A 27,867-nucleotide genomic window follows, 5' to 3' on the forward strand; every position below is an offset into this window, starting at 1 on the left:
CTCCTGTCTGCACCAGTGTACATCCTCTGCTCTATCCCTACTTGCAAAGTAGAATTCAGATCATGATACTTGGGGTTGGGGTTGAGGGGGGAAAGAAGCATTTAGGAACTTGAGGAAAGCTGTATATAAAAAAAATTCAATGTAATAGATGATATATAAGTGTTTATATGGAACCCTTGTTTTGACATGTGTTAAGGGTTGGACTGCTAATCTCCAGGTTAGAGGTACATACCTATTAACTGCTTGTCATGTCTTTATAGTCTTTGAAACTCTGTCGAGCAGTTCTCCTGTGTCCCATCAACAGCTTATACATCTAACTCTACTTGATGGGGAGTTTTACAGTGTTTCTAAAGTGATTTTACAATGTATAGTTCCTCTAGAAAATAGTGTTCACTTTATACTAGCTTTTTTATATAGCCCTTTCAAAATGTTTCCAGCTGCTTTAATTAACATAACCATCTTCAAGGTTCATTGATTTATCATTCTCCTTGAGAATCACACAGTAAGGAATTGATAGTTACGTGTGCTGTGAGGTAGGGATCCTGCTTTTTGTTTCTTTTTGACAGCTTATTTGACTTTGTCCAATGTATGTTTGATTGTCCAATCTCTATTTATTATAAAGCCATCTTTACTCACATGTCTGAAGATTATGAGTTTTAGATTTTATTGCTCATGATAAAATCATTTTTCCATCACTCAATAAGGGCACAGTTAACAGTATTGAGGACTTTGTGCAATAAGAGGAAGGGAATTGTTATAGCTTTTGGACCTACAGATTATGTGTTATTCACATTGTATTCTCCCATCAGCTTGCAGATTGTGTATCACCAGCAGCGACGTACAGGAAGGAGGAAGAAGTTCCTGATTTTGGTATTATTATTTCTGGGATGTCCTCATATGAGATTGAAATTTGTGAACATCTTTATTGCTGATCCAGATAAGACAAACATAGAGTATCCCAGTTGCTGGCAGTGTTCTAAGGACCGAAGAAAATGACCAAGGCCCAGGTGATTCTGATGTGTTTTATCCTTTTCTATATTTCATACTGGGGTTTTGGAAACCTGCATAATACAGATCCAGTTCATTGGAAAAGTGGAAATTTGAAATTGTAGACGTTAGAGATAAACTTGAACTCTGATTTCAGCATTGGGCTTGAGATTAGGAATAGATAGATCATAGGATTAAAACTAAACTATTGACATTGAACATAATGCGTCTCTGAAGATTCTTGGGATCACGTTATCATCTAAATCATTATTCTATGGCCAAACTATGGCAGTCATTCAAATTATAGGCTATGCCTAGTTTTTAAGGGGAAATAAGATCATTTCTTTAGAAGTGTCTGTATTCCATGGGATTTTTGTTTGACTAAGTTTCTTTAATGCTTCTTTCTGAAGGTGATGTGTTACATAATCTCCCAAAGAGCCGCATTTTCATTAATGAATCTAAAATTGAAAACCCAAATTTTTGACCTCAGCCAATAGTGGTTCAAAAATGATTGACATCTTCTCCCCTCCTCTAACTATAGATGCAGGAGAGAGAATCAACCATCAACGTCAGGTCGGATTCATATGAGGCAGAGCTTAAGCATACCTGTACTCTCCATACTTTTCCAGTGATGGCACCATTGTTCCATTGTTCCCACAGTCCTCTCCTACTGTGCTCATTAACTTTTTGCAGTGGCCCTGTGCAAATGTACAGTCCAGAGCCACAGGTACAAGTTTTATTAAGTAACAGCATATAATTTGGTATCAGAATGAATAGGCTGCACATTGGGATTCATATTAAAGAGCCATATAGAAAATTTTGCTCTTCTTCAGGGCAGGCTTTTTCTTTCGGTCCCTCAGACATTTTACCCACGGAGGCAGGCTCATTTCATAGTTCCATCTGTCTAGCCTTCTCTCATCTCCTTGGGGGATATCCTCCTCTTGATCTTGCCTGCCTGCCCCACTATCTTGGCTGAAAAGTCCTTTCTGGACCTGTAACCATTGACTCTGTCACTGTGTCCCTTCTGCCCTGGTCATTATCTCCATCAGTCTAGCTCTTGAACCATGAATATTAACGTTCATTTTGCAGAACCAGCAGTAGATGAGTGAGTGCCTATGAGATAGAGGTTCACGGTGTTCCATGATTTACTTTGTAGCATCTCACAAAGCTAAATATTCATCAAGTAAACAAATACCTCGTCAAGATGTGGATTCTGGTGAGTTCCTAATCTGTATAGAGGTCAGGGATCAATCTGTACGGTTCTCCTCATTCATGTGTTTGCAAAGGCTGATGAACCAGATCATCAGGGCAGACCACAGTCCACTGCCTCACAAAGTGAAGTTGTTGAATCTGGTCAGATAATAAGTTGCAGGGGATGAGGAACCCAAATGGGAAAGTCATACCGCAAGCTCTTGACTCATGGAGTAGGGGAAATTCTCAAGTCAGGTCACACAGTGGGTTCACAGGTGTTCAAGGAAATGGCTCATGCATTTCTTGAAATTGGCAAATCCCTAATCCATGGGATCAATGTGAACTATGTGGCTTCAGGGTCTAACAAAGCCAAATCAACAAACCAATGTCTCACTGTCTCTTCTCATACCATGCGTGCAGGCAGTTCTCTCTCTCTCCCTCTTGATATGATGGCTTCTTGGGTCAACCTAGCACCTTCCCTGCCTAGGCAAGGTTAGGAGGGCTCCAGAGGTCCACCCAACAAAACTACGAAGACCCCTTGGAGAGCATGTGGTGGAAGATGGCAGTTGCAAGAGGACCTTGCAATTAAAGTTAAGGCAATCTGGTCTGAAAGTGGCTGCGAAGAATTTGTCCTAAGGTTGTCATGAGGAGCTTGTCCTAAGGTGACATTTAAGAGCTTAGAAAGTTGTACTGCATCCAGGAAGGGAGATATTGTCTATGAACATTTTGATCTTGGTTCTCAGTTATATCTTTTTGTTCCTGAACCCGAGTTTTACCTTGTTCATTAATAGACCACTTTAATCTGTTGAGTTTTGTGTGACCGTAGCAACAGATTATCAATGAGACATAGAGTGCTGTGGGAGGAATGACTTGATTAAGAGTTAACAAAAATGTGGAGAGTTGAGGTATGTTTGACCTCCCCCATCTGAACTCTTCCTGATAATTGTTGACACTGATACTGCTAGAAGTCCTAATTCCATTTGATAATAAACAGGTGTTTATCTACTTTGTGCAAGTATAAATCTTGGCTATTTCTAGCTCATTCAGATAGTTTCACTGGACCTCAAAGTTCTAATGTTATGAGTGGGTGCATTATTATAGAGCACGGGAGTCCGCTATACTCGAACAGTGATTCTCAGGAACGACATTGCAATTGTGGCAAATATTAAAGACAGACCAGTGTGGCATGGGGCTCCTCAACCTATGTCAGGACTGAGAAAGTGAATGTATTTTCCAATGGGTATATGTACTGGAGTTTACAGATCTTTCCATAGGCGTGCACGTCATGCAGTTAGCGTATACATAGTCAGTGGGTACTATCATCAGTGGGTAACATAATAAGCAGGATGGTGAGTCACCCTGTTGACCTAGTGCTAGTTGATTTCAATCCCACCCTGAGCCCTCCCCAGGTATTTGTGACATTTATGGTGGCTTAGCTATGGAACCTGATTTCTCTGATCTACAAATAACCTTCAGGCACAGTGAAGTAGCCAGGCACGGAAACTGTTCATCTACTATGGTAATTCCTTTAACACTGCTCCTTAATGGAGAGCTATATGAATGTGTATTTGAAAACATTTCTTAGAACAGTGGGGACCTTTCTGGAAATAGGGCTCGTGTTCTGTCCTCATAATTGCGAATGTAGAAATAAGGTCAAATACTTTTTACCAAGTCCTCAGTTTTCCACACATTATGGAATGCACTGTCACAATAGTTTTTCTTACTGTTTTGCTTTCTTTACTGTAAGATATATTTTAAAAATCTTCAAGTATAAAATACGCCATTAAATCGACTCCTCTTTCTACAGGAATCACTGACATTCAACGATGTGGCTGTAAAGTTCACCTGGGAGGAATGGCAGCTCCTGAACCCTGCTCAGAAGACCCTATATCAGGATGTGATGTTGGAGAACTATCACAACCTGGTTTCCATCGGTGAGGAGAATTCTCAAGTCATTGGCCTCGTCATTGGCGTTTCCTGTCTTATGTGTTAAAATTTTTGCAGTGTCTGTGGTGTTCTCAAAGAGGTAGATTCTCATTGCATCCTCTGGTCTTAAGTTAGTGGGTTGGGTCTTCTGCCCTTGAGAGAACACTTTGTTCCTTTGAACATTATTTTCCTAGAAATACAACATTCTGCAGGCTTTACAAACTTTAGGTTAATTTTGGTGTGTCTAAGATTGTGTAATTTCTCATGAACAGGTTATCTAGTTGTCACCCCAGAATCTGTCTCTCACTTGTAACAAGGAGAACTGTGGTCGGTATTAGAAACAAGCTATAGTGGAATTTTATCAGGTGTATAGTCAAAATACCTTAAGGGTAATAGGCTGGGGGTATTGATTCAACGGGCAGAAGGCCTCACATCCATGATAGATGTTGGAAAATGCATAAAAGTCTGTGCTTCTTTGAATGTGAGCACTCACTTTTCCTAGCAGTTGAGAAAAGTACCCCTGTAGCTCTAAATGAGATTAAATTTCCATTTATTTGATTTATACTATTGTATGTTTGCTTCCATAATTTTCTTTCTTTAAGATTCTCAAAACTTTCCCTCTCTTATATGCGTCTCTCTTATTTTGAATATCCATCTTGCAAGCCTCTCTCCAAACAGATGGAGCACCATCTTGGATGTTCAACTCGAACCATAAATGGGCCTCCTTTGTGCTTTCTTAGCTCCCCACCTTGGAGTTTCTCTAAAGATTTTGGTGTCCATTTTCTCATTTGTTCTCCTGGTTCTTTAAAGTTTTCTTCATTCTGGTGAAATAAGTTCTTTCTATTTTCTTTTAGAGACGGTCAAATTGCCTTGTCTGTTGGAATTCTTTAACAGACATGTTTCTCCATAGTTTGCTCCTTTTGGTGAAACACATTTATGACTTCGGTTATTTTCAGGTATCTAAAGTCACCTTCCTAGCAAGAAAATTGTTATCAGCTTAGCATATAATTTTGCACTGCACCTTCAATTTTTTTCTACCTGTAAGATTTTGTTTTGTTTTTCTTAGAAAAGTACAAACACTTTAATTCTAAGTGACCTGCTCTGCTTAGGACCCACCCAAGAGACTTTCAAAGTGAAATCCAATTGTTCACACTTCATCTAGTATCACACAGGCCGCTTTCCAATGTGTGCACATGCGCATACACATGGGAGGAAGGAGGGGACGGGTTGGGAGTGCAGGCACAATGGACTTTGACCACAGGATGCAAAACGCTTCAGAAACCAGACCTGTCAGACAGCTAAGTACAAAACTGCCTAAAATAGCAGGGCTACTTTTCCCAGACGGGCTGCATACAACCTGACGAAGATGACTTGGATTTGTTTCCCTTCAGTCAGTTTGGAGCTGTGGCCGAAGATGCTGCCTCTGGAAAGCTGAGTGCGCTGCTGAGGCAGACCCGGAGTCTGCCTGGGACTGGGAAGCACAGGCTCACTGGGGGCCACTGCAGGTTCCTCACCGCCACTGTCAGAAAGCTCCTGTCTGGCTCTTCCAACAGCTTCCTGGAGAGGATTTCAGGATGGCTTCCGTGCTCCTCTGTCAGTGCAGTTCTGCAGCAGTCCCAACAGCTGTCTTCGTTGTACTGAATCAGGAACTTCTGGCACGTTCTAATTGTTTCTGTGGCAGGAGGGAGATGAGCGCAGGACTGAGGGTTGGGGGTCCAGGGGCCGGGCCGGATTGGCTCACCTGTGCTTGAATCGCACCATGGCCGCCTGCGTCATGTAAGATTTTTTTTTAAGTTGCCTGTTCCTCCAATAACTTTGTAAGTGGAAAGGGCATTTTTAACATCCTGTATTCTTGGATTTTTCCTTAAGCGTATGTCTGCTTTATATTCTTTACTATGCAGTGTGCCTTCTTTAGGCCCACCCCTTCTTAACAGGTCCTCAACCCAAAAGATGACCTTTGCTGCTTCTAAAGAACATTTTTGCAGGACATTCCAACAGAATATTTTACTGTAATTCAAACAATGCATAGAATAATCAATATCATTCTCTTTTCTTTTTTGTCTTTGAAGTATCCTTTTGATTTCTAAATGTATGATTTCTTTTGTGTCATCCCAGAACTCATCTGGTCTCAGTCATTAGTCTTCAGTCATCAGTCTTTTATTACTCCAGTTTATTCTTTACATAGTCTCTCAGCTCTGTGATCTAGGTATTTTGGTTAGCTTCTACTTTGATTTGAGCAATTGATGGTCTGTTCCACAGTTAACCCCTGGACATGTTTTGACTAATGAGGTTCTCCACCATTTCTTTCTAGGGATGTGGTTGATTTGATTTTCATGTGTTCCATTCAGAAATATCCATATGTATAGTTTCCATTTCTGTTGTTTAATAAGAAATTTGGTATGAATTCATCATTCATCTCACATTTTTATTGCTAAACTTGCATATCCTTTCTGTCATGGAGGTCACATTTTCCACCTACTGACAACTTCCCCAAATGTTACGTTCATCAGTGTACATGATTGTATGATTGATCAATATCAGGCTATAAAAGTCATGTAAAATTTTCAATATATATGTTTAATCTTTTTTGGGGGAGCTCTTACAGATATAACATTTCATAGTTCAATCACTGTACAATTGCTACCACAGTTTCAAAACATTTTCCTCTTGACTTCCTTTCTATCTGCTCTCCTTTATCCCTTCCCTTCCCCACCCTCAATTTCTTTATTGTGGAAAAGAGAACCTGGATGAAAGCAGCCTTATCTCTTTACTCCTGACTTCAGGGCTTGGAAGACCAGTACTAGTGTTAGAAGAAAACCTCCACAAGTCCCAAGGATAAAGCTAGAGCTGAAATGCACAATTTCCAGATAGAATTTTCTCCACAACTGCCCTCCAGTAAGATGTTAGTATACAGCTTCTACAGGTGCCTCACTTCTTGCTACTCAGCTAAAAGATGCCTAGCTTAAAAAGCAATCAGGTTCCCTTTGATGCTATCACTCAAGGAGTCAAGTATCCCTTTGTCTCTTAAATGCCCTCTGGATGGGTCCTATGGGAGGGTTGTATAATTGAAGGGCAGAAATAAAAAGGCTTTATATTCTTTCACCAATTTATACAGTCTCAGGGCTTGCAATCTCCCTCCCCCACCCCTCCGCTCCTTCCCCAGCACACACACACACACACACACACACACACACACACACAGACACCTACCTACCTAACAAGGTAGGTAGGACTTTTACCCTGGGGGGTCCCTGAAATAATTGGGTGAGCAACTGAAAACCAGTTGTGAGGGCAGGTGAATTGAAGTACTCTCTCCTCAGTGGGGAGAACAAGAACAACATGTCTGCTCTTGTAGTTAAAATTGCTGGCAGATAGTAATAAGCCATGTGCTTGTATGAGGTATCATTAAGGTAATACTATAATGAGAGGATATTGTGAGGATAATTTTTAATTAGGAGAATGTGACTTGGATTCTTCTCCAATTTACAAATGTGAATTCCTCCCTCCACCCAAATGCCTGGCCTTGCAATCTTCTTTAATTCTGAGAATAAGCAATTAGGCTGTGTCCTCTCTTCTAGGTCCTCAGTTTCCCACAGCCTAATACTTACCATGAAGTGTTCTAAAAGAATGCAGGATATTCCCACGTTCACACTATTCCGTTCTGTTGTGTCCGTGCCTTCTGAAGGCTTGCATGGCTCGCTACTATATAAACTCACTGTTAAATGACCTCGCTGTCTCATTCCGGGATTGGAGATGAGGCCACTCTTCCCCGTTTTGCTGTCTGCTTTATCTTCCTTAATTGCACACACTATTCCTAAGGGCCCATTTGAGTGTGGGGCTGGATTCCCCACGGTTTACGTTTGCTTAAACAGTTGGTGTACCAATCTAAATAGCACTTATAACTGGTCTTACTTGCAGGCATATGAATATTAATCTTCCACTGACACAGTTATTCTTTAGCGAAGATATTACCATGTACTGTTTGATGATGGATACGATGCCAGGCTTCTTTCATTTGTCATTCTTAGCCTTATAAACCACGTGATTATGTAATTATAAGTAGACAATACCAGTCTATTTAAGTTTAATAATCATACACAATCGATTTTTAAACATTCCATTTTGTTTTGAAAACTTGCAGATTTTTGTTGATAATACTTCATATATTCCATCTCCACATTCTTAGAATATGTGTGCAGCTATTTTTTCTCATTTTCAGTCAAGTTTTCCTCCATTCACGTCATTACTGTTGACTTTACTTTGAGGATTTAGTACTTCGTCAGTATTATTTCCTTGTCATTAAACCTAAGGGGTTCATGTTCCAGAAGTAGATCCCCAGGTCTTCCTCCCAGTCCTTGTTTCTGCAGATTCCACTAAGACCTGTCTACCATGGCTGATCCTGCTTCTATTATTTGAAATACTGGGTGGCATTGCTTTTGGCATCACAGTAACATGCAAGCCACCGCAGGACAACACTGAAAGATGAGTGGTGTAAACTAGAATATAGGCTCTATAAACATAAAGCATATGTTTCTGTACCACAATACCTTTCATATATACTTCTAAAAATGCTTTTCCCCCAAGTAGAACATTCTGCAATTTTCACATTTCCAACTTTATGTAGTACTCAGTTGTCTTTCAGTAAAGCTTGATGAATAGAATACATGTAACCCCTACCGGCTGGAATTAGCAAGCCTTATCCGACCTGTGGTCTATTGTTCTCAATGTCTTCCTTCTATTACATTTGTTGTTCATTTTCATATACCTCTTTAAGCAAATGCCAAATCTGTGTTCACTCATCCTTTCATATCCAACCAGAGTTCTACAATAACTATTTTTACCATTTGGATTATTTTCACGCTTGTATTTCTTCCAATGAGCAATAAACATCAAGCATAGTGTTTTATTTATATTCATATAAGAGGGTTGTCACTAAAGATCTACTTCGTATCGATGCATATTTTAAGGAGTCCATTGTAAGTCAAGATTTTGAAAAGAATCAATGTTCTGTTCTTTTATAGAAATCCAGAAAGATGCCGACCATTTGCTTGAACACATGCAATGTGAAAGATACATGGACAGAATGGAACAATAGTATACATTTAATACATTGGAAAGTACTGTTTATCAGCACAGAAATTATTTTCTTCCAAAGGAAACGTATGAGTTGTTTGGATTACATGGAAAAATAGTAAAATCAGATTTAATCATTCTGAAATTAAATCAGAACAGAAGCAACAAAACACAGAAGTCAGTTGTGCTCAAGGAAGATGAGGACAATTTCCTCCACACTGAGCAAGAGCAATTTTGTACTGAAATGAAATTCTCTGAGTGTGAACAATCCAGGATCTCGAAGTCACAGCATCAGGAATCTGATCAAATTGAGAAACCGCACACTGGTGATAAATGTGGGACGACCTTCATTGAGGAGTCTTTGCTCTATGAATGCCAGCTCATTCATATACTAGATAAGACCTGTCAGTGTGGGCAAAAATACAATAATGTGTTCCAACTCAATGAACATTATCAAAAATCTCACGAAGGACAAAAGCTTTATAAATGCTTGGATTGTGGCAAAACTTATCACAGTAAGTCATACCTCAAGGGATGTTGTGAAACTCATGTGGCAGGGATGCCCTACGTATGCAGTGAATGTGGGAAGGACTTCACCATGAAGAGTGATCTCACTGTTCATCAGCAAACTCATACTGAAGAAAAACCCCATGTATGTGGTGAATGTGGCAAAGGCTTCATTCAGAAAATACAACTCAAAACTCATCTACTAACTCATACTGGAGATAAACCCAATATATATAATGAATGTGGCAAAACCTTTATCAGGAAGAATGCTCTCACTGTTCATCAGCAAACTCATACTGGAGAGAAACCCCATCTATGTCGTGAATATGGAAAAGCCTCTACCAGGAAGTCTTTTCTCACCGTTCATCAGAGAGCTCATACTAGAGAGAAACCCCATATATGTGGTGAATGTGGCAAAGGCTTCACTCATAAAGTAAATCTGAAAACTCATCCACGAAATCATACTGGAGAGAAACCCCGTGCATGTGATGAATGTGGCAAAGCCTTTTTTTGGAAAACTGCTCTCACTGTTCATCAGCAAAGTCATAGTGGGGAGAAACCCCATGTATGTGGTGAATGTGGAAAAGCCTTTATTCGGAAAACTGATCTCACTTATCTTCAGCAAACTCATACTGGAGAGAAACCCCATATATGTGATAAATGTGGCAAAGGCTTTACCAGGAAGACTTCACTCACTGTTCATCAACAAACTCATACTGGAGAGAAACCCCATGTATGTGGTGAATGTGGAAAAGCCTTTATTGGAAAGACTGCTCTCGCTTATCATCTACGAACTCATACTGGAGAGAAACCCATGTATGTGATGAATGTGGAAAAGGTTTTCTCAGGAAGTACATGCTCACTGTTCATCAGGAAACTCACCAGAGAGAAACCCCATGTATGTGGTGAATGTGGCAAAGTTTTTATCAGGAAGAAGGACCTCAGTGTTCATCAGGGAATTCGTCCTGGAGAGAAACCTCATGTACGTTAGTGAATCTGGCAAAAGCTTCATTCGGAAAGGAGGTCTCAAAATTCATCTATGAGTTTACACAGGAGCTAATCCCTATGTATGTGGTGAATGTGGAAAAACGCCTTTATCTGGTACAGTGAGCTAACTGAGCATCAGCAAACTCATACTCCAGAGAAACCCCATGTATGTGGTGAACGTGGAAAAGCCTTTTTCAGGAAGAATGAGCTCATTGTTCATCACAAACTCTCCTGGAGAGAGAGAAATCCCATATATGTAGTGAATGTTGCAAAGGCTTCATTCAGAAAGCACATCTCAAAACTCATCTATGAATTCATACCGGAGGAAAACCTTTCATGTGATGAATGCAGTAAAGCTTTCAGCCAGAAGTGGTGTCTTAAGCACATCAGAGATTTCACAAAGGAGAGAATCCCTTTGCATGAATTAAATGTGGAAAATCTTATTTCCTAATTTTCATTAGTTCAATGATGAATTCACTTGCCACTATTCTCAATCCATTTTCTGTCCCTACTATATTTCCGGTTGTTGTATACAAAGTGATAGTACACAATTCTAGGCTGAGACTATGAAGCAACGTCCTAGACAGCCTGCCTTCACAAAGGCTGGTTAAGTACACGTTGAATGTGTCCTACTAGCACAGTTGTACTTAGAGGGATCAGTGAAGGGAGTTTTGTTGGTCACTTAGTTCATTAAATACTTTCATCTCAAGTCTGACAACTGGGAACTTGAGACCAACATATTAATAGGCTGATCCAGATAGGCAGAAATAAGGAAGCAGAACCAAAGTTACAAGAGGATAAGACTACAAGAAGCATTCTGGAGACTACATTGATCCCCTGTGGTGTATCCAAGTGTCACATCACCTTGGCTTCAAGATCTCATGGGATATTTGTGAAACTGGGTATCGACAACATGAAAAGTTGACTCTTCCATCACTTTGGACTTCACATGGCTTCTTTGAAACCAGAAATACACAGTTCTTTTTTTTTTTTTTAACGTTTTATTAGGGGCTCATACAACTCTTAACACAGTCCATACATATACATACATCAATTGTATAAAGCACATCTGTACATTCTTTGCCCTAATCATTTTCTTTTCTTTTTCCTTTTCTTTTTTTACATTTTATTAGGGACTCATACAAATCTTATCACAATCCATACATATACATACATCAATTGTATAAAGCACATCCATACATTCCCTGCCCCAATCATTCTCAAAGCATTTGCTCTCCACTTAAGCCCTTTGCATTAGGTCCTCTTTTTTTTCCCCCTCCCTCCCCGCTCCCCCCCCCTCATGTGCCCTTGGTAATTTATACATCGTTGTTTTATCATATCTTGCTCTATCCGGAGTCTCCCTTACCCCCCTTCTCTGCCGTCCCTCTCCCAGGGAGGAGGTCACATGTGGATCCTTGTAATCAGTTCACCCTTTCCAACCCACTCACCCTACACTCTCCCAGCATCGCCCCTCACACCCTTGGTCCTGAAGGTATCATCCACCCTGGATTCCCTGTGCCTCTAGCCCTCATATGTACCAGTGTACAACCTCTGCCCTATCCAGCCCTGCAAGGTAGAATTCAGATCATGGTAGTTGTGGGGAGGAAGCATCCAGTATCTGGGGGAAAGCTGTGTTCTTCATCGGTACTACCTCGCACCCTGACTGACCCATCTCCTCTCCTAAACTCCTCTATGAGGGGATCTCCAGTGGCCGACACTTGGGCCTTGGGTCTCCACTCTGCACTTCCCCCTTCATTCAATATGGTATATATATATATGCATATATATATATATATATATATATATATATATACACACACATACATATATTCTTTTTTTTTTTTGCATGATGCCTTATACCTGGTCCCTTGGGCACCTCGTGATCGCACTGGCTGGTGTGCTTCTTCCATGTGGGCTTTTTTGCTTCTGAGCTAGATGGCTGCTTGTTCACCTTCAAGCCTTTAGGACTCCAGACACTCTCTCTTTTGATAGCCGGGAACCATCAGCTTTCTTCGCCACATTTGCTTATGCACGGAAATGAACAATCTCTTCCACCAAAACCACACCCACTGTGAGTGCATCTTTTCTGACTCATAGTAATCCTATCAGACTGGTTAGGACTGCTCGCTAGGCTTTCTCTGCCTATAATTATTTACAGGAATAGACAAGTTCATCTTACTCAGGAGGACCCCTTGTCTGGTTTGAATCCCTGGCCTTGTGGTGAGCAACCACATCTGATCCCACAGCACCACCATAGCCCTGTCTCTCCACCAACAGGCCCATAGTACAAGGTTTCTTAACTGTCACTTTTAGAAGCCAAGTCATGATATTTTCAATATTATTATATAGATATGAACTCGACTATGAATAAGGAAGGCCATAGAAAAAATGAGATGGCCTTTGACTTATGGTGTTGTAAAAGAATGATGAAAGTACTGTGGGGCAGACTGGTAATAAGATAAATAGGTCTGTTTTGAAGGGAGTACAGCCAGTGAGTGCTTTAGAATCAAGGATGGTGAGACCTTGTTTCATGGAAAGTTATCATTCCTGTCACTTCAAAAAGATATCAACCATGATAAAGTAGGACATCAATGAAGACCAAGGCCCTTGATGAGATAGATTGACACAATGGCTGTTTCAATGAGCTCAAAATATCCATTGCAATTATGATGCTGAGAGAGGCATTGAGAATAGGAACTGACTCTGTGGCACTTAACATTATAAAAAAGAAATCAAAATACACAACATTCTTCCCAGGTTAAATAACAGTGCTTGGGAAATCGTATGTGTTTTATGCAGGAAAACACACCTAACAAAGGGAAATATGTAACAGAATTCACTGTCTTTATCATTGCTCTTACGTTGAAGTTCACTGTGTCTTGGGTAATTATTGGTAGCACATGTCTACATATTTATAGAGCTTTAAGCATCCAAAGTTACATGGGCGCAGGATGGTTGTTAGAGACTCGTAAAGAAGTTTAACGTGAAAGAGAAGAACTGTCTGAATAGGATTTTCTTTTCTGAAATACTGATGGCAGAAAGTTAGCAGGTCTTTAACCAGGGGAGTCACTGGATGGTTCTGAACTGCCAACCTTTTGGCTCAAAGTTGAGCATTTAATCATTGTGCCACATACTTTTTTGGTCCAGGTTCTCCTGAGCATAACTTACATGCATCAACTTAATATTCTGAAGATGAACATTCCTGTTCATATTGTCCAGTGTTAAGACACCATATAGATTTCTTCAACATCAGTGCTACTGCTATTTTTTGCTCCTTGAGTATTCATTGTCGCATACGTAGAGTATGCTGTCCTATATATTGTGTGTTTTCTGTAGCAACCCTGGACAGTATCTGTAGTGTCAGAAACAGCAGCCACAATTGGGATAACTAAGAGTGACTCTAAGAAAGGTCAAATACCCTACCAGAAATATCAAAAGAATTGATGCACTTGGGTTATGGTGTTAGAGAATAATATTAACTGTATTGTGGGCTGCCTGAAGGACAAACAGGTCTGTCTTGGAATAAGCACATCTGGCTTCTTGGAAGCATTCAAGTCAGACGTTATCTCCTTCATTTGAACATGTCGGTAGGAGCACCACAACCCGGAGAATGGTCTTATGCTTGGTAAATTAGAGTCGGTGAAAAAGACAGTCTTTCCAGGAGCTGGATTGTCACAAAGTCTGCTATGGTGAGTCCAAACGGAGGAATCACTGTGAGCACAGTGCACTTCCGGGCAGTATTTATTCCTGTTGTACCTGGGATCTCTGCGAGTTGAAACCAACTCAATAACAATTCAACATATTCAGTATTATTTAGATCATTCTAAGTTAAATTTATTACATAAACCTACACTTGTGAGTGTTCACTGGAATGAAAACACTGAACATCCATCTGATGGCTTGGAGAAAATTTGGAGCTCACTTGAGAAATTTTTCCTGCATTAATATTTTTATACTCACATTAGTGACATAGTGGTTATGTGTTGGGCTGAGATCTGCATACCAGTGCCCACTCCAAACAAGATAGACAGGGCTTTCTTCTCCGATAAGCAGTTAGAATCTCAGAAACCCACATGGGCGTCACTATAAATTATCAACAACTCAATTGCAGTCAGTTTGGGTTTTTTTAAAATAATATTTCTAACTGACAAAAAAACAGGACTAGTTATTTCCCTGAATTGTCAACAGATTGAACCGATAACTATTACTTTGAAGTCTGCCTTTCAATAAATGGTCAAATCGACAAAGCCCATTCCAATGAGAAGAAGGCAAGTTCAGATACATGAAGGTTCCCTAGAGTCTGTGCTTGGTGGTCCATAGAGAGGTGCTGACAAGTGGGGAAACTACAGCTTTTGAGAGGAAAACATCGCTGACTTATCTCTTTCACGTCTCCTAAAACCATGACTTGATGTACTAAGTTTTGTGTTTGGGTTCACACCGAATTCCCATCTCTGTGTGTCTGGCACAGTAATACAGGGCTGTGTCCTCAGGATGCACGGAGCTCAGTTTTAAGTAAGTTTTGCCCTTGGAGGTGTCCCTGGTGATGCTGACTAGGGATTGGAGAGCTGGATTATACCTTCTGCCCCCATCAGTATCTATTACACCAAACCTCTCCAGTCCCATTCCTGGAGCCTGGCAGATCCAGTGCACAGCATAGCTGGTTAAAGAGAATCCAGAGACAGCACAGGTGAGAGACAGGGTCTGTGAGGGCTTCACCAGTCCAGAGCCTGACTCTTGTAGCTGCACCTGGGCCAGGACACCTGGGGATGAAGAGAAACAGAGTCCTGGGCTGCGATGCTGCCACCCTAGACTTCATGTAGGAGTGCCTGAAGCACTTACCTCCCGGAGTCACCACCAGAAAAGGAAGCCCACACACAATTCGTGTTCTTGTGGATAAGACTCGTCACACCCAGAAAATGCTCTCCGGGTGAAAAGGAATAGGACTTTCAGTACATGCGCGCTGCGGTTTCACGGGGCTGGTATTTGCATGTGGGAGGTGCACTTGTATGTAAAGGTGGACAGGGCCGAATGGAGCCCAGAGCTCTGGCACTCAGATGAGAAACGCGATGCTGGTGGAGTCCTTGGGAGAACACAGTCCTATGAGGTCTTCACTCTACCAACCATATGCACATCTGTGCAGATTTCAAGTTCAGTGTAACTTTATGTGCATTCCCGTCGAAAGTACCCAAATGATCTATTGAAATTAAAGACCATCTCTATCCTCATGTTTGGAATCAAGACTGGGGTCACCTGAATCTTTCATCCATCTGAACACACAGGGAAACAAGTGTATGTCATCCCAAATTCTTCTTTCCCCTGTTTTATTTCACAGTATTTGGAAAGAAGTAAAAGGTACTTCAATGTTATATTCTCTATTTAGAGTTAGAATGAAAAGGTTTCCTAACATCAGGGTCATTTGTGAGGCTAAAAGAAACCACAAAAATAAAAAGAAATTCCATTTTCTTCCATGAATTAGTACCGGGTGGGTGTTGGGCTCAGTGTATTCAGAGAGCGCCCTGCTGACAGCATCCCATCACTTACAGGAGAGGTGTTCCCTGGCCTCACACTGTCCTCCAACTTCTGTGGGTCCCACAGCAACATTTTTTCTGGCCCTAAGCTTTCACGCTATTGGTCAGGAGTGTTACCTGGCACTGTCTCCGCAGGTTTCCTGCCCTGGGCCGTAGAGTTACCATAGTGGTCAGCACAGCAGTTCTAGCCGACCCGGCACTGCAGTCCCTCATCCATGCTCCTGCCCTCACTTCTTTCTTCTCTTGGCCCAAAGCTGGTGGCTCTTAACATCCCTGCAGGTCCGCTTTCTCCCTGAGGTTAGTTTTATGTCTGGACTCACACTGACCCTCCCTCACTGTGAACAGCTTTGGAGGTAGAGAGTGCTACAACTTGCAGACAATCTGAATTCGGTACAGCGGAAGGAAGTATGATCTATAGACATAGATATTTATACAGATACGATATTGAGATGCATTCCACAATAAAATACTGATTAAGAGAGAGATTTGCCTGAAAGACAAGGGAGGTATGGAGCAGAGTTTAGCTTTCAGTCTTTCCACAGGAAGAGAAAGGCCCTTAAAGCAGGCTTCTATTGAAATAATTGAAGCAAGAAAGTAATAAAGTTATTTATTCCATGTTAAGGAGGAAATTGTCGTCAGAATTCTTTTTTATGGGTTTCTGTGATGTGTGTGATAGGAAATTTTACAGTTTTTGGCAATTGTTGAGCATAATGACAATCTAATGCCGCTTAGTTATGCATGAGAAGAATGTTGAAAATATTTGATTGCCTGTACATGTACCATGAGAAAAAATAAGTTAAAAATGAAAGATAACTTTTTCCTTCATAATCAGAAACTGATGGAAAGTCTTACGGGAACAACACTTCAAAAAACTAGTGAAAATATTGAACTATAGAAGATTGTTATATAAGCCAGAAATATGAAATTAAAACTTGTTAGTAATGGAATAGTATTTAATATTTTAGTTATTTTCTTAGTTTTCCTCTAAAACCATTTTATTTGGTGCTAATAATCTTATCAAGTCGTAGTTCAAGTGCATCAAACAGTATTGTATAATTGTTACCAAAATCAGTTTCAAAACACTCTCTTCCTTCTTGAACTCCTTGGCATCAGTTCCCTTTTATCCCCGCCACCTCCTACTACAGGCCCCAGAATCCCTTATTGTCTTAGCTATGTCTATATGTTCATAAATTCCACGTTTCATCTAATGTAAAACAGAAAAACAAAGCAAAAATTCAATAATGTTAACCCCAATGCCAATATACATCTGAGATAAACCCCAGTAAGAATCGGAAATTGAGGAAGCAGGCAGTTCAAGTGCAGTCTGCTGTCCTTCCCCAGAGTCCATAACAGACCCAGGTGTGCTTAGGTCTTAGGACCAAATGTGTCAGTCTGGCTCCTGGAATGTGATGACCTTGCTCTCTGACTGCCTTTCCCAAGGCTTCTGGATCCAAATACACTCTTTATGAGCTGGCGTCCTACAGCATACCTCCTCTACCTTCTTCTGAACACATGCTAGCATTCCCCAACCTGACTGTTATTCACATTACACGGAATATACAAAACAACAACAACAAAACCATCTCACTGCCTTCCAGGAGATTCCACCTCCTAGCACAACCCTACTTCTCTATCTTTGCTGGTGAGGAGGGAACACTGTTGTTCAACTGCAGCACTGGCTGCTGAGTGAAACCACTGGCTGTGGGGACTGGAGCCCACTCCTGATGATGAGCTGCTTCGGTCTCTTCTCTGTGTGAGCAAACAACTGTTGTATCCAATGCCTGTGTGTAAGCTGTGCTTTTGCTGGTGACCTCAGGCATTGGTTTAACAGAAATACACTGTTAAGTCGTCCTTACACTACAAAAGAAGGGAAAAATACAGATGGAAGGAAGAATAAGGTTATTTTCACTAAGCTACCTTGTAAATTGAAGCACAGACAAAAAATATATTTAAAAGGAAAACCATTAACATGTTAATAAAGATATTATAAATAATACCATCAGTGATGCGACAGAAAAAGATGGCATCATTAACCTAAAACACAATGTAGGCGATTCTATGGAGACCAAGGTAATGGGGAAAAAAGATCAATTCCTGACAATCGTATTAAATATGATTCAACCAAATACAGAAAACAAACTAATGGACATAAGCAACCAAAATAAGATTCAAATTGGAAACACAACATAACTCACTGGCACCAAGTGAATTCTGAATCATAGTGACTGTCTAGAGCAGAGTAGATCTGCTCCTTAGAGTTTTACGCACCGTAAAACTTTTTTTTAATTGAGAAATTGGCAATTTTTTTATTAAGTAGATAACATTATATCAATGTTAGATTTCTTATTTAATTTGCAATATTATTTTATTAAAATGAATTTTGAGATTATTCAAAATGAAAATGCTTTAAAACATTTGTTCCACAGCTACTATGTTTTAAAATGGTATTTCTTTCAAACAAAAACCCTTTTATTAGGACCTAATCCAGACATCTTCCCATCTATAGTTAAATCATATGAAGCAGTGTTGTACAATCAGAAAACATGTTCTTCCTTCTTGAACTCCTTTCTGTTACCTCCCCCACCTCTCTTGCTGAAGCTCCCATTACCCTTATTCTAGTTATTGACTCTGTAGAGTCACCCACCCTGTGCTTCATAAACTAAGAAACATATAAAATATATGAGAATCAAAAACGCTACCAACAATGACAAACATAGCAGAAATAAACCCCTAAATGTTTAAAAATAAACCCATAAAATGTTAAAACCCAGATTCAGCACAAAGTATATCAAAGGGGAGATCAAGTGAATGACAAGTTGCTAATCATCCAAGTCAGATGTGTCATTTTGATTTCCTACAGTCATCTCTCCAATACTCTCTGATCACCACCTTCTTCCATCCCTCAGTTACGGTGAGAGGGAATCACAGGAGGTGTATTCCCTGTGGAGATCCTGCACATGGATTTTGAACTTCCACTGTCCTCCGTGGCCTTCTGCATGCCAGAATCTCACAATTAAGCTCTGATACTATTTCCTCCTCTGGATTTGGATTACAATTATTATTTGGACTATAATTTACAATCTTGCGAATCTTTTTTTGAGCCTCATCTGTCTCCCATGGAGTGGCTGGTGATTCTGAACTGCTGACCTAGCACTTAGCATCCCAATGTGAAATCCACTATGCCATCAGGGATAGTGGTGTTGTAAATAACCTTTATTTGCATATGTATTTACTACTTATTTATTACACATTGTTTTTCTAATTGAAAAGCATGTAGCTGTAACTTAATTAGGAATGTTATATGTATTGAATTTTAAATGTTAAATAATTTTAACATTTTTAAAATTTAAAAATGGTATAATATGTGATTATATTAGGTAATTACACTTAGCTGACCAAAATTAATCTCAATATTCTGTACCTCACGCCATCAAAGATGTTGTTGGGTGTTTCTGAGTCACTTTTACTCATAATGTCTCACAGGAAATACGTAAACTTCCAAGTCCTGAACCATCCTCACTTGCTCTTAAGTTTGAGACCATGTTTGCAGCCACTGTGTCTGTGCTTCTAACTGAGCGTTTTCCTCTGTTTTGCGGACACTCTACCAAACAGGATGTACTTTCTCTAGAAACCAGTTCCCCTTATCACAGGTTCAAAATACGTGAGAAGTCACGTTATTCTCAGTTCTAAAAACATTCTGCGATATGAGCCTGCAATGTCCTCCTCTTGTGATACATTTTCTATCTTTTGGAAATTAAAGTTTTCTTTCCAACATGTGTTCCCTTCCTTGGGACTTCAATGAGTAATCTTACAAAGGAGTCCTCAAACCAGACAGCTCATTCCTGTTCAGCTGTTCCCCTCTGTGCCTGGAACACTTGTTTCTGCATCAAGGGACACAGTGGGGAGAAAGCATCACGAAGGATATGTCACATGTTTAACCCCCAAAGTCACCTCAATTATTTTCTCAGACTTAGAGATTTTTAGTCAGTTACTACCCACAGTGCACAGGGAGCATGTCAGAGAGACCTCCAGAGTCCTAACCAGGGGCTGTAATAGATCAGTGAGCTCAGAGCAATTGAAATCGTGCTCTGCACTCATGAATGTGTACATGCCTGTATTTCATTGTCTACAGATTTTGAGTAACAGAGAGGATGAGAACGACCATGGTAATCTGTTTGCCGAGAAGAAAAATGGGTCATCCAGGAAGAGTATGAAGTTTCAGAGTCACTTTAATATTTTTTCCTCCATTCAAGCCTGCAGTGAGGAGAAACTCTGGGGGTGGGGTGGGAGGAGGAAAACTGTCTCTGGAGATGCTAAGATGTAAGAGAGGAAGCCCTAATTTCAACAGGAAATCTTCCCTGTCATTCACATGTGCCTGTCTAGGGCTGGGTGTGTGTGTCCTGTGGGACCTGTGAGCCCCCCGCTGCCCAATGTCTCCCCTGCAGGGGAGGTTTGTGTCTGGGCTCACACTGACTTCCCCTCACTGTGATCCTTGCACAGTAATCCACAGCTGTGTCCTCAGCAGTCACGGAGCTCAGCTGCAGAGAAAACTGATTCTTCGATGTGTCTCTGGTAAAAGAGAGTTGGCTTTGGAAGGACGGGTTATAATCTGTATCACCATCGTAATCTCTGTATCCCATCCACTGAGGTCTGGCAGATCCAGTTCCAATCATAACCAATGCTGGTGATGGAGAAACCAGAGACAGTGCAGGTGAGGGACAGTTTCTTGGAGGGTTCCACCAATCCTGGACCTGACTCCTGAAGCTGCACCAGGGGCAGGATGCCTATAAATAAAGATAATTGGAATCCGTCCGTCACTTGCAGTCACAACCATCCCCATAGACTCCACACTGATCTCTGAGACCCTCACCTTGGGGAACTGTCACCAGGCACAGGAGAACACACAGCAATGGCATCCTTAGACCACAGCTGTGCTTTCCCAAGGGACGCACAGGCCTGTCCAAAGAGAACTGATAGCCTTCAGTGCCCAAGGCTGGGATTTCAACCTAGTGTCTGAAGAAGGATTTGCATAGGAGGGAACCCTGTGTTTATCAATAGAGGCTTTTTTGTTTCTTCTAAGTCCATTGTAGGGTAATTCTTTTGAACTCATTTGTGTGTTAGTCTGTAATAAGAGATCATTTTTCCTAAGAGGTGTGTGTGAATAGTCAAAGGGAAACCCAGCATTTCTGAGCCCAGTATTCTCTCCCTCCAGCCTTCATTGCTCCTGCCCTGACTGAGGCTCCCGTATGTCCTGTGTGTCGAGGACTGGACAGTACAGAGTTCCTTGAAACCATCAGGTCCACCCCAGAGTATCATCATTGCCCTACACTCTCCAAAACCCATTCCTTATTTAGACCCTGATGCTGTGAGGTAGCTAGAGGCAGAACTGAGGGCTGGCCCTCTACATGCCAAAGCCTCCCGCTGCCCTTACAGGAAGTTGGAAGCTGCTTAAGGCTAGAGGGCATGCTCACATTCAGGACTTTGGGAGAGGAAGCCGGTACACCTGGGTGGGACGCCATCTAGGCCAGGTGGGCTTAATTCAGCCAATGGGGTTAACCAGTATCATCGACCACGCCTCCCTTGAAAAAGCCAAAAACGTTGAGATCATGGCTCTCTCCCAGCGGCTACTACACGGTTCAGAGCAGCCTGGTTGTGGTCCGGTGCAGCAGCTGTGCCGTGTTATCTTGCTCCTGCTCTCGCTCTCTCTTTAGTTCAATTTACTCTAACACCTGAAAACGGTTTCTATCCTTTATAAAAACAAAATTCACTTTGATCACAAACCAGGCTTCGGTGTGAATTCTTTCTGGTGCAAACCCAAGGACTGAGGTATTTCTAACTCAAGGGATCTAAAAATGCCTCTTAATCAACCTCCTCAAAGTCCTTGGTAGTTTTTCTATGTGGGAATATATGTTTTAGAAGAATTAATGCCAGACATATTCCAAGGAGTTGGGGATTAATGATGCCTCAAATATTCAACTCTTCCAGGAAGCCATTCAGGGCTATTTTCCACCCTCTTCTCCCTTGATTATATCCTCTCATGTTTCTGGGCTCTGAAAATTATTGCAACGTCCAACAGAAACCCATGAACGTGGTTGAAATGGTTTACGTGCTGGTGGGTGCCCTTCAGTCCAAATTCTTAAGGTCAGGAAGCGGCATGCCAGATGCTGGCACCAGAGGTTGCCCTCCACTTCTGTCTCTGTATTTTATGACCTGCCGACTCTGGCAGGATGTCTCTAGTAGATTTTGGCCACCTACTACTGTTAATCAGCCAGGGATTTCCCCACCTTGGGCCACGATCATCAGAAACCCACGGATCTTACAAGCAACGCAAACATTATATCCGAGTGCAAGATTCCTAAGGAAAAGCTCAGTGTCAGTACAGTGATTCATGTGTCATAGTGTCTCGGTGTCAGTACAGTGATTCATGTGTCATAGTGTCTCAGTGTCAGTACAGTGATTCATGTGTCATAGTGTCTCGGTGTCAGTACAGTGATTCATGTGCCATAGTGTCTCGGTGTCAGTACAGTGATTCATGTGTCATAATGTCTCGGGGAAGAAGTTGCCACCTAGAAAAAGTGGGCACTATTTCAAGGGTCATGAATCTGAGTAAAGAGATTATTCAGAGCAGGAAGTGGGAAACACTTGTTTAGTAGATAGGGCAAAGTAAGAATAAGATCCATAAACGATATTTCAGATCTTGAACCAAAATACACCAGCCTCAGACCCAAAAAGCACTCTGTGTTAAATGAGGTCCATTCAGATTCTCAAAATGTAGGAATGAGTGCAGACTGTTCTAAATGTCCCTTGCCCAGGGGACTCTGGCTCACCTGAAATGGGAGCATTTCCAACCAAAGTGTGCCTCTCTATTTGTCCTTTACGTGTGACCCCTTGATAACTGCTCAGGGATCTCAACCTTGAATTTATCACCAAAATTCATAGATCATCTCATTTGGAATATATATGTATAACATCATATATATAATGTTATTGACCAGGAACTCAGTAGCACTATCCCTAAATATATATATATTTTTAATTTTAACTCCCATCTAGATTATTTTCTCATTTATATACACCATCAGAAGGATTTTTCTCCATTCTCACAGTTGACACCACTAAGTTACAGAATGATTGTTTGTATATCTGAACTAATATGTATTTTAACAACGCAGAAATCCAAGTACAAGGTGGTGGTCACTTGAATTTTTTGAACCAGATTTTGCTAAGGAGAATAAACAAAAGTTTTGCAAAAAATACTCATGAGGTTCACCAAAATCTAAGATTTCAAGCAAATGACATGATAATATTTTTCATTGGGAGTGCATTAGATTCATTCAGCTTGCACACACAGACTGGCATAGCTTTACTTGAACCTGGTCATTCTAGCACACGCAGCTCATGACATCTGTTGCTGGTGGTTGGCGGGACAATTTAAGGTTCACACTGTAATGGAGCTGCACACTAGTCCAGGTCACCTCCATCTCCGAATGTGGATGCCATGATTGTACAGTAAACAGGTATAAAACTTTGCAGATTAAAATTACAACTTTTTATTTTTGTTTTGTTGTCTGATTTTATAGCTAGGAAATAACATGGAGGAGAAGGTTTCATCCCAGAACCCATGGCGTGCCTGTTTGAAAATCTTAATGCATGGATGGTGACCCCTGTTTCAGGAAGGCACTTCCATCGGTCTGGCAAGCTGCCCTGGCTGGAGGCCTGGAATGCATCCGGGCCGAGAGGGAAGCATTTGTTCCAACACCTGGATCTCTCCTTTGGACTCAGCTCACAGCATTGTGCGTAGGTGAATGTTGAAATGGAAATAAAGTGACATTTAAATTATATTAATTATTGAATTACATTTATGTTTAAATTATAATTAAATACACCTACTTAAATTAATATGCTCCTATGAAATCTGACACGTGTCATTTGTAAACATTTGTGAGGGGGTGGGGCCAATGCAATCCACAGCACAAGGCAAACAGTAGATGAGGTTTGCTCAGTGAAAGCACCTCTCCTCACTCTACACAAGGTAGCACAATGCTCCAGGCCCTCAAATGTGTCCTCCGAAACCCATCGCCTCTTTGGTCCTGATTCCCTGTCAGTGTCTGTACATGTTAAGGGGATTAAGATACAAGAGTTTTTGAAATACACAAGACAGCTCCGATGCCCAACTATGGCTTGAGGACACTGAGATGTGCTTGCTGGTTCATCCTGGACTGAGCTAACTTCTAGGAAATTCCAGCTGCCCTTGCCTCCCAATACCCTTACTGGGGACAGATTTGCATCATGGTTGAAAGATCCCCCATGTTTTCCTTGTGCCCTCTGTGTGTATCTGACTCCATATGTGTCCTTCTGCTCTTTGGAAATAGGAGACTGTTTCCTCCCCTTACAATGCAAAGTTTCTAATTCAGTGGTTGATACAAACCCTCACATCGAGAGAAGCTCCAAGGGAAACTGTAAGATGGAGACACTGACAGGCAGCCAGCTCTTAACCCCCCTCCAGCCTGTCTGCCAGAACTGAGTCCTGGCTGAGAGCCCTCAGCAATCCCTGAAGTCCAAACCTTCCTGTAGGGAAGTTTCTGTCCAGACGCTTACAGATTTACTTTACCCTGTCTCCATTATTGGAATAGAAGGTTGTGTTACCAACATTGAGGCTGTCCATTTGAAGATGCAGTATGTTCTTGGCATTACTTCTGACTGTCAATCAGCTACTCCCAGTGTATATGTAGGCTAGGGAATCACCATAAGGACCAGCAATTGTTACTCACTTCAGCCCCTACAGGGAACTGGCAGTGAAATCCGTGTCCTAACTGCTGGTGGCCAATCCACAAGTTGGGCAGGAGAATCCAGGGGTGCCCTAGTCTGCCTCAAGTCTCCCAGAGCCCACCAGCTGCACTGGAAACATGCAAACGCAAAGACATCCTGATGAGGAAAGCATCACACATTGTTTCTCTCTCTTGTTCACCACATTTTCTTTTCCTTTTTAATACTGCAACAAGCGAAGCTCACTCAGATCAGCAGTTCCAGTGGGACTTATGCAGAATCACGCCGTTCCGGTGAATTGGGGGAGCTGGGCATCCTACGGCTGTTGAGGCTGTATTCTCTCCTGTAGCTGAAGGACTGGGCTAGGCTGGATGTCATTAGCAGAGTAACATGCCATTGTGCGTGTCTTTTATTGTAAATATACCTGAGCGGCAGATATGAATGTCCCAGGGGAACTAGCTGTCAAATAATAGTTGGGAAAATATAATTTCTTATCATGCCAGTTTACTATATTGGTTAAACCACATAGACACCAAGGGGAACAGAGGATACCATATACCTTTTTCCCCGGAAAATAGACCCTCTTGTCCATAAGATATCAATGCAAAAAAAAAAAAAAGATATCAATGCCTAGATGTACAAGCTAAAGGTTCCAAACAATAAGTTATGGTCACATGTGGTAAACTACAGTAACTGAGGGGGAAATGGATGAGGTAAAAAAGAAGATCTATCCTGGCAGAGGGTCAGGAATTTCTTCTGGGCCTATATTGCCACTGGGGTATAAACATGGATGTTTGTAAGGCAACACCTCAGACCTCGTTCACAATGTTTCCTTAAGAATGATGAAGTCAGAGGGTCAGATTAATCACCCCTCCCTTTAGCAAAGCTCCACACAAAACTTACAGTCATCAAATATAATAAACCTGGAATGTACCTGGGAGTGCGGAAAAAAACAAGTGCGGAACAAACATCTGTAAGCATCTGTTTTTTTCCTGGTGACCTCAAAGCCAAGAGAGGAAGAAAAACAACAGAACTTCACTAGAAGCTTGGAGTCTCTGCTGTCCACAACCAAGAGAACTTCAACACTGATAGCCACTGAATTGAACCTCTAATACCATTCCTCCTCTGATCTTGGCTTTTCCATTTGAAAATCTTGGATCATACCCTGAAGCCCAAGACTTCGGGATATCAGTCATCTGTGCCTCCCACAACAGCAAGTTTCAGCTTTAAGTTCAACAGAGTAGTTCGGAGATTCTAGTACATTGAAGTAATCCTGGGATGCTGTCAGAAGCTATTTGCCCCTTTCCATTTCCTGCTAGATGACAACATATCCCAACTGAGGTGGATCCTCTACTACAGAAATGTTTGTTGTTGTTTTCTTATTTTGTTTTGCTTAGTCTTTTAAAATTTTAGATGAACAAATGAGAGAGCGATACCTAGTACATAGTTAGAGAATCATGTTACAACATTGCCTGGGATGTCGTATTAAATGTTTACATGATCTTAGCAGAGTTGTCAGGCTCTGTTGCTGTTTATGCTGACAGTGGTCTGATACAACATTTGTTCTTTTGTGATTGTCCAGTTTCACTCATTAAAATTTTCTACAGGTCTAAGTCATAATGTGCTTTGTGTTTTCTCCAGCAGTTTTAGACATGTGTAGTATTCCATTGTGTGTATGTACCAAAGTTTCTTTATCCAATCTTCTAAAGACAGTCTTTGGGATTATTCCAATTTCTTGATACTGTGAACAGTGCTCTGATGAGCATGGAAGTGCATAGGTCTGTCTGCGATATGCGATTTTACTTTTTTAGGATATAAACCCACAAAACTTGTTGATGGATGGTATGCAATTTCTTATCCCATTTATTTGTAGTGTGTAATATTTGCTTGTAGCATTACCAGATAGGTTTGCAGAGCCATTGGACAGAACCATCAGTCCAGTGGGTGAAAGTCCCAATCTCCTTGCTTCGTCTCCAGTAGGGTTTTTTTGGTTTTCTTTTTAATTGGGCTATCATTGTCAGTGTGACATGATATCACTTTTTTAAAAAATCTGCATCTCCTTTATGACTAATGTTTGTGAATATTGTTTTCATGTCTTTTGCTATTTGAATGTCTCTTTTAATTAACTATGGGTTTTGCTGCCTTTATAATTGAGTTATTTGTTTTTTATTGTGGTATTACAGCATTCTCTAGATTTTAGATTTAAGTTGGCCATTGTGTCCTTGCTTAGGATTGTTTTCTAGTCTGTGGAAAACATTTTGTTCTCTTATTGAATGTTTTGATGCACATATGGGTCTTATTGTAAGTAAGACTAACCATTTATTTTGTCTTCCATTGTGTGTGTTTCCTCTAAAATATTTGATAATATGTGCATGCCTTGCAACTGGGCCCTTAAGTTTGTACCTATGTTCCCACTGATGATCTTTGTAGCTCTGGATTGATGTTTGGGTTTTTTTAAAATCATGCTATCGGGGGCTCTTACAGCTCTTATAACAATCCATCCAAACATTGTGTCAAGAACATCTGTATATGTGTCACCATCATCCTTTTCAAAACATTTTCTTTCTACTCTGACCCTTGGCATCAGCTCCTCATTTTTGCCCTCCCTCCCCCCACCTTCCCACCCTCAGAACTATTGATACATTATAGATTATTATTATTTTATGCTGCCTCCCTTAACCCAAGTTTCTGTTGCTTTTCACCCTGGGTGGGAGGTGTTATATGTCGATCATTGTGATCGGTTTCCCCTTTCTCCCCCTGCCTTCCCCCTACCCTCATGGTATCGCTACTCCCATTATTCTTCCTGGGGAGCTTATCTGTCCTGGATTCCATGTGTCCAGACCTCTTAGGGAAAACTGGTACAGACATCTGTACCAGTGTACATGCTCTGATACAGCCAGAT

General features: G+C 41.1%; 1 long non-coding RNA gene across 1 annotated transcript; it reads left to right on the forward strand.

Annotated features, from left to right (window-relative positions):
* Positions 1-814: 814 nt before the first annotated feature.
* Positions 815-24,040, forward strand: LOC142427889 (uncharacterized). The gene is made up of 3 exons (XR_012780108.1): positions 815-1,007; positions 3,986-4,112; positions 23,780-24,040. It is a non-coding gene; the product is annotated as an uncharacterized LOC142427889 (long non-coding RNA).
* The last annotated feature ends 3,827 nt before the right edge of the window (positions 24,041-27,867 follow it).

The sequence above is a fragment of the Tenrec ecaudatus genome, chromosome 15, assembly GCF_050624435.1.
Source record: "Tenrec ecaudatus isolate mTenEca1 chromosome 15, mTenEca1.hap1, whole genome shotgun sequence".
Taxonomy (NCBI): Eukaryota; Metazoa; Chordata; class Mammalia; order Afrosoricida; family Tenrecidae; genus Tenrec; species Tenrec ecaudatus.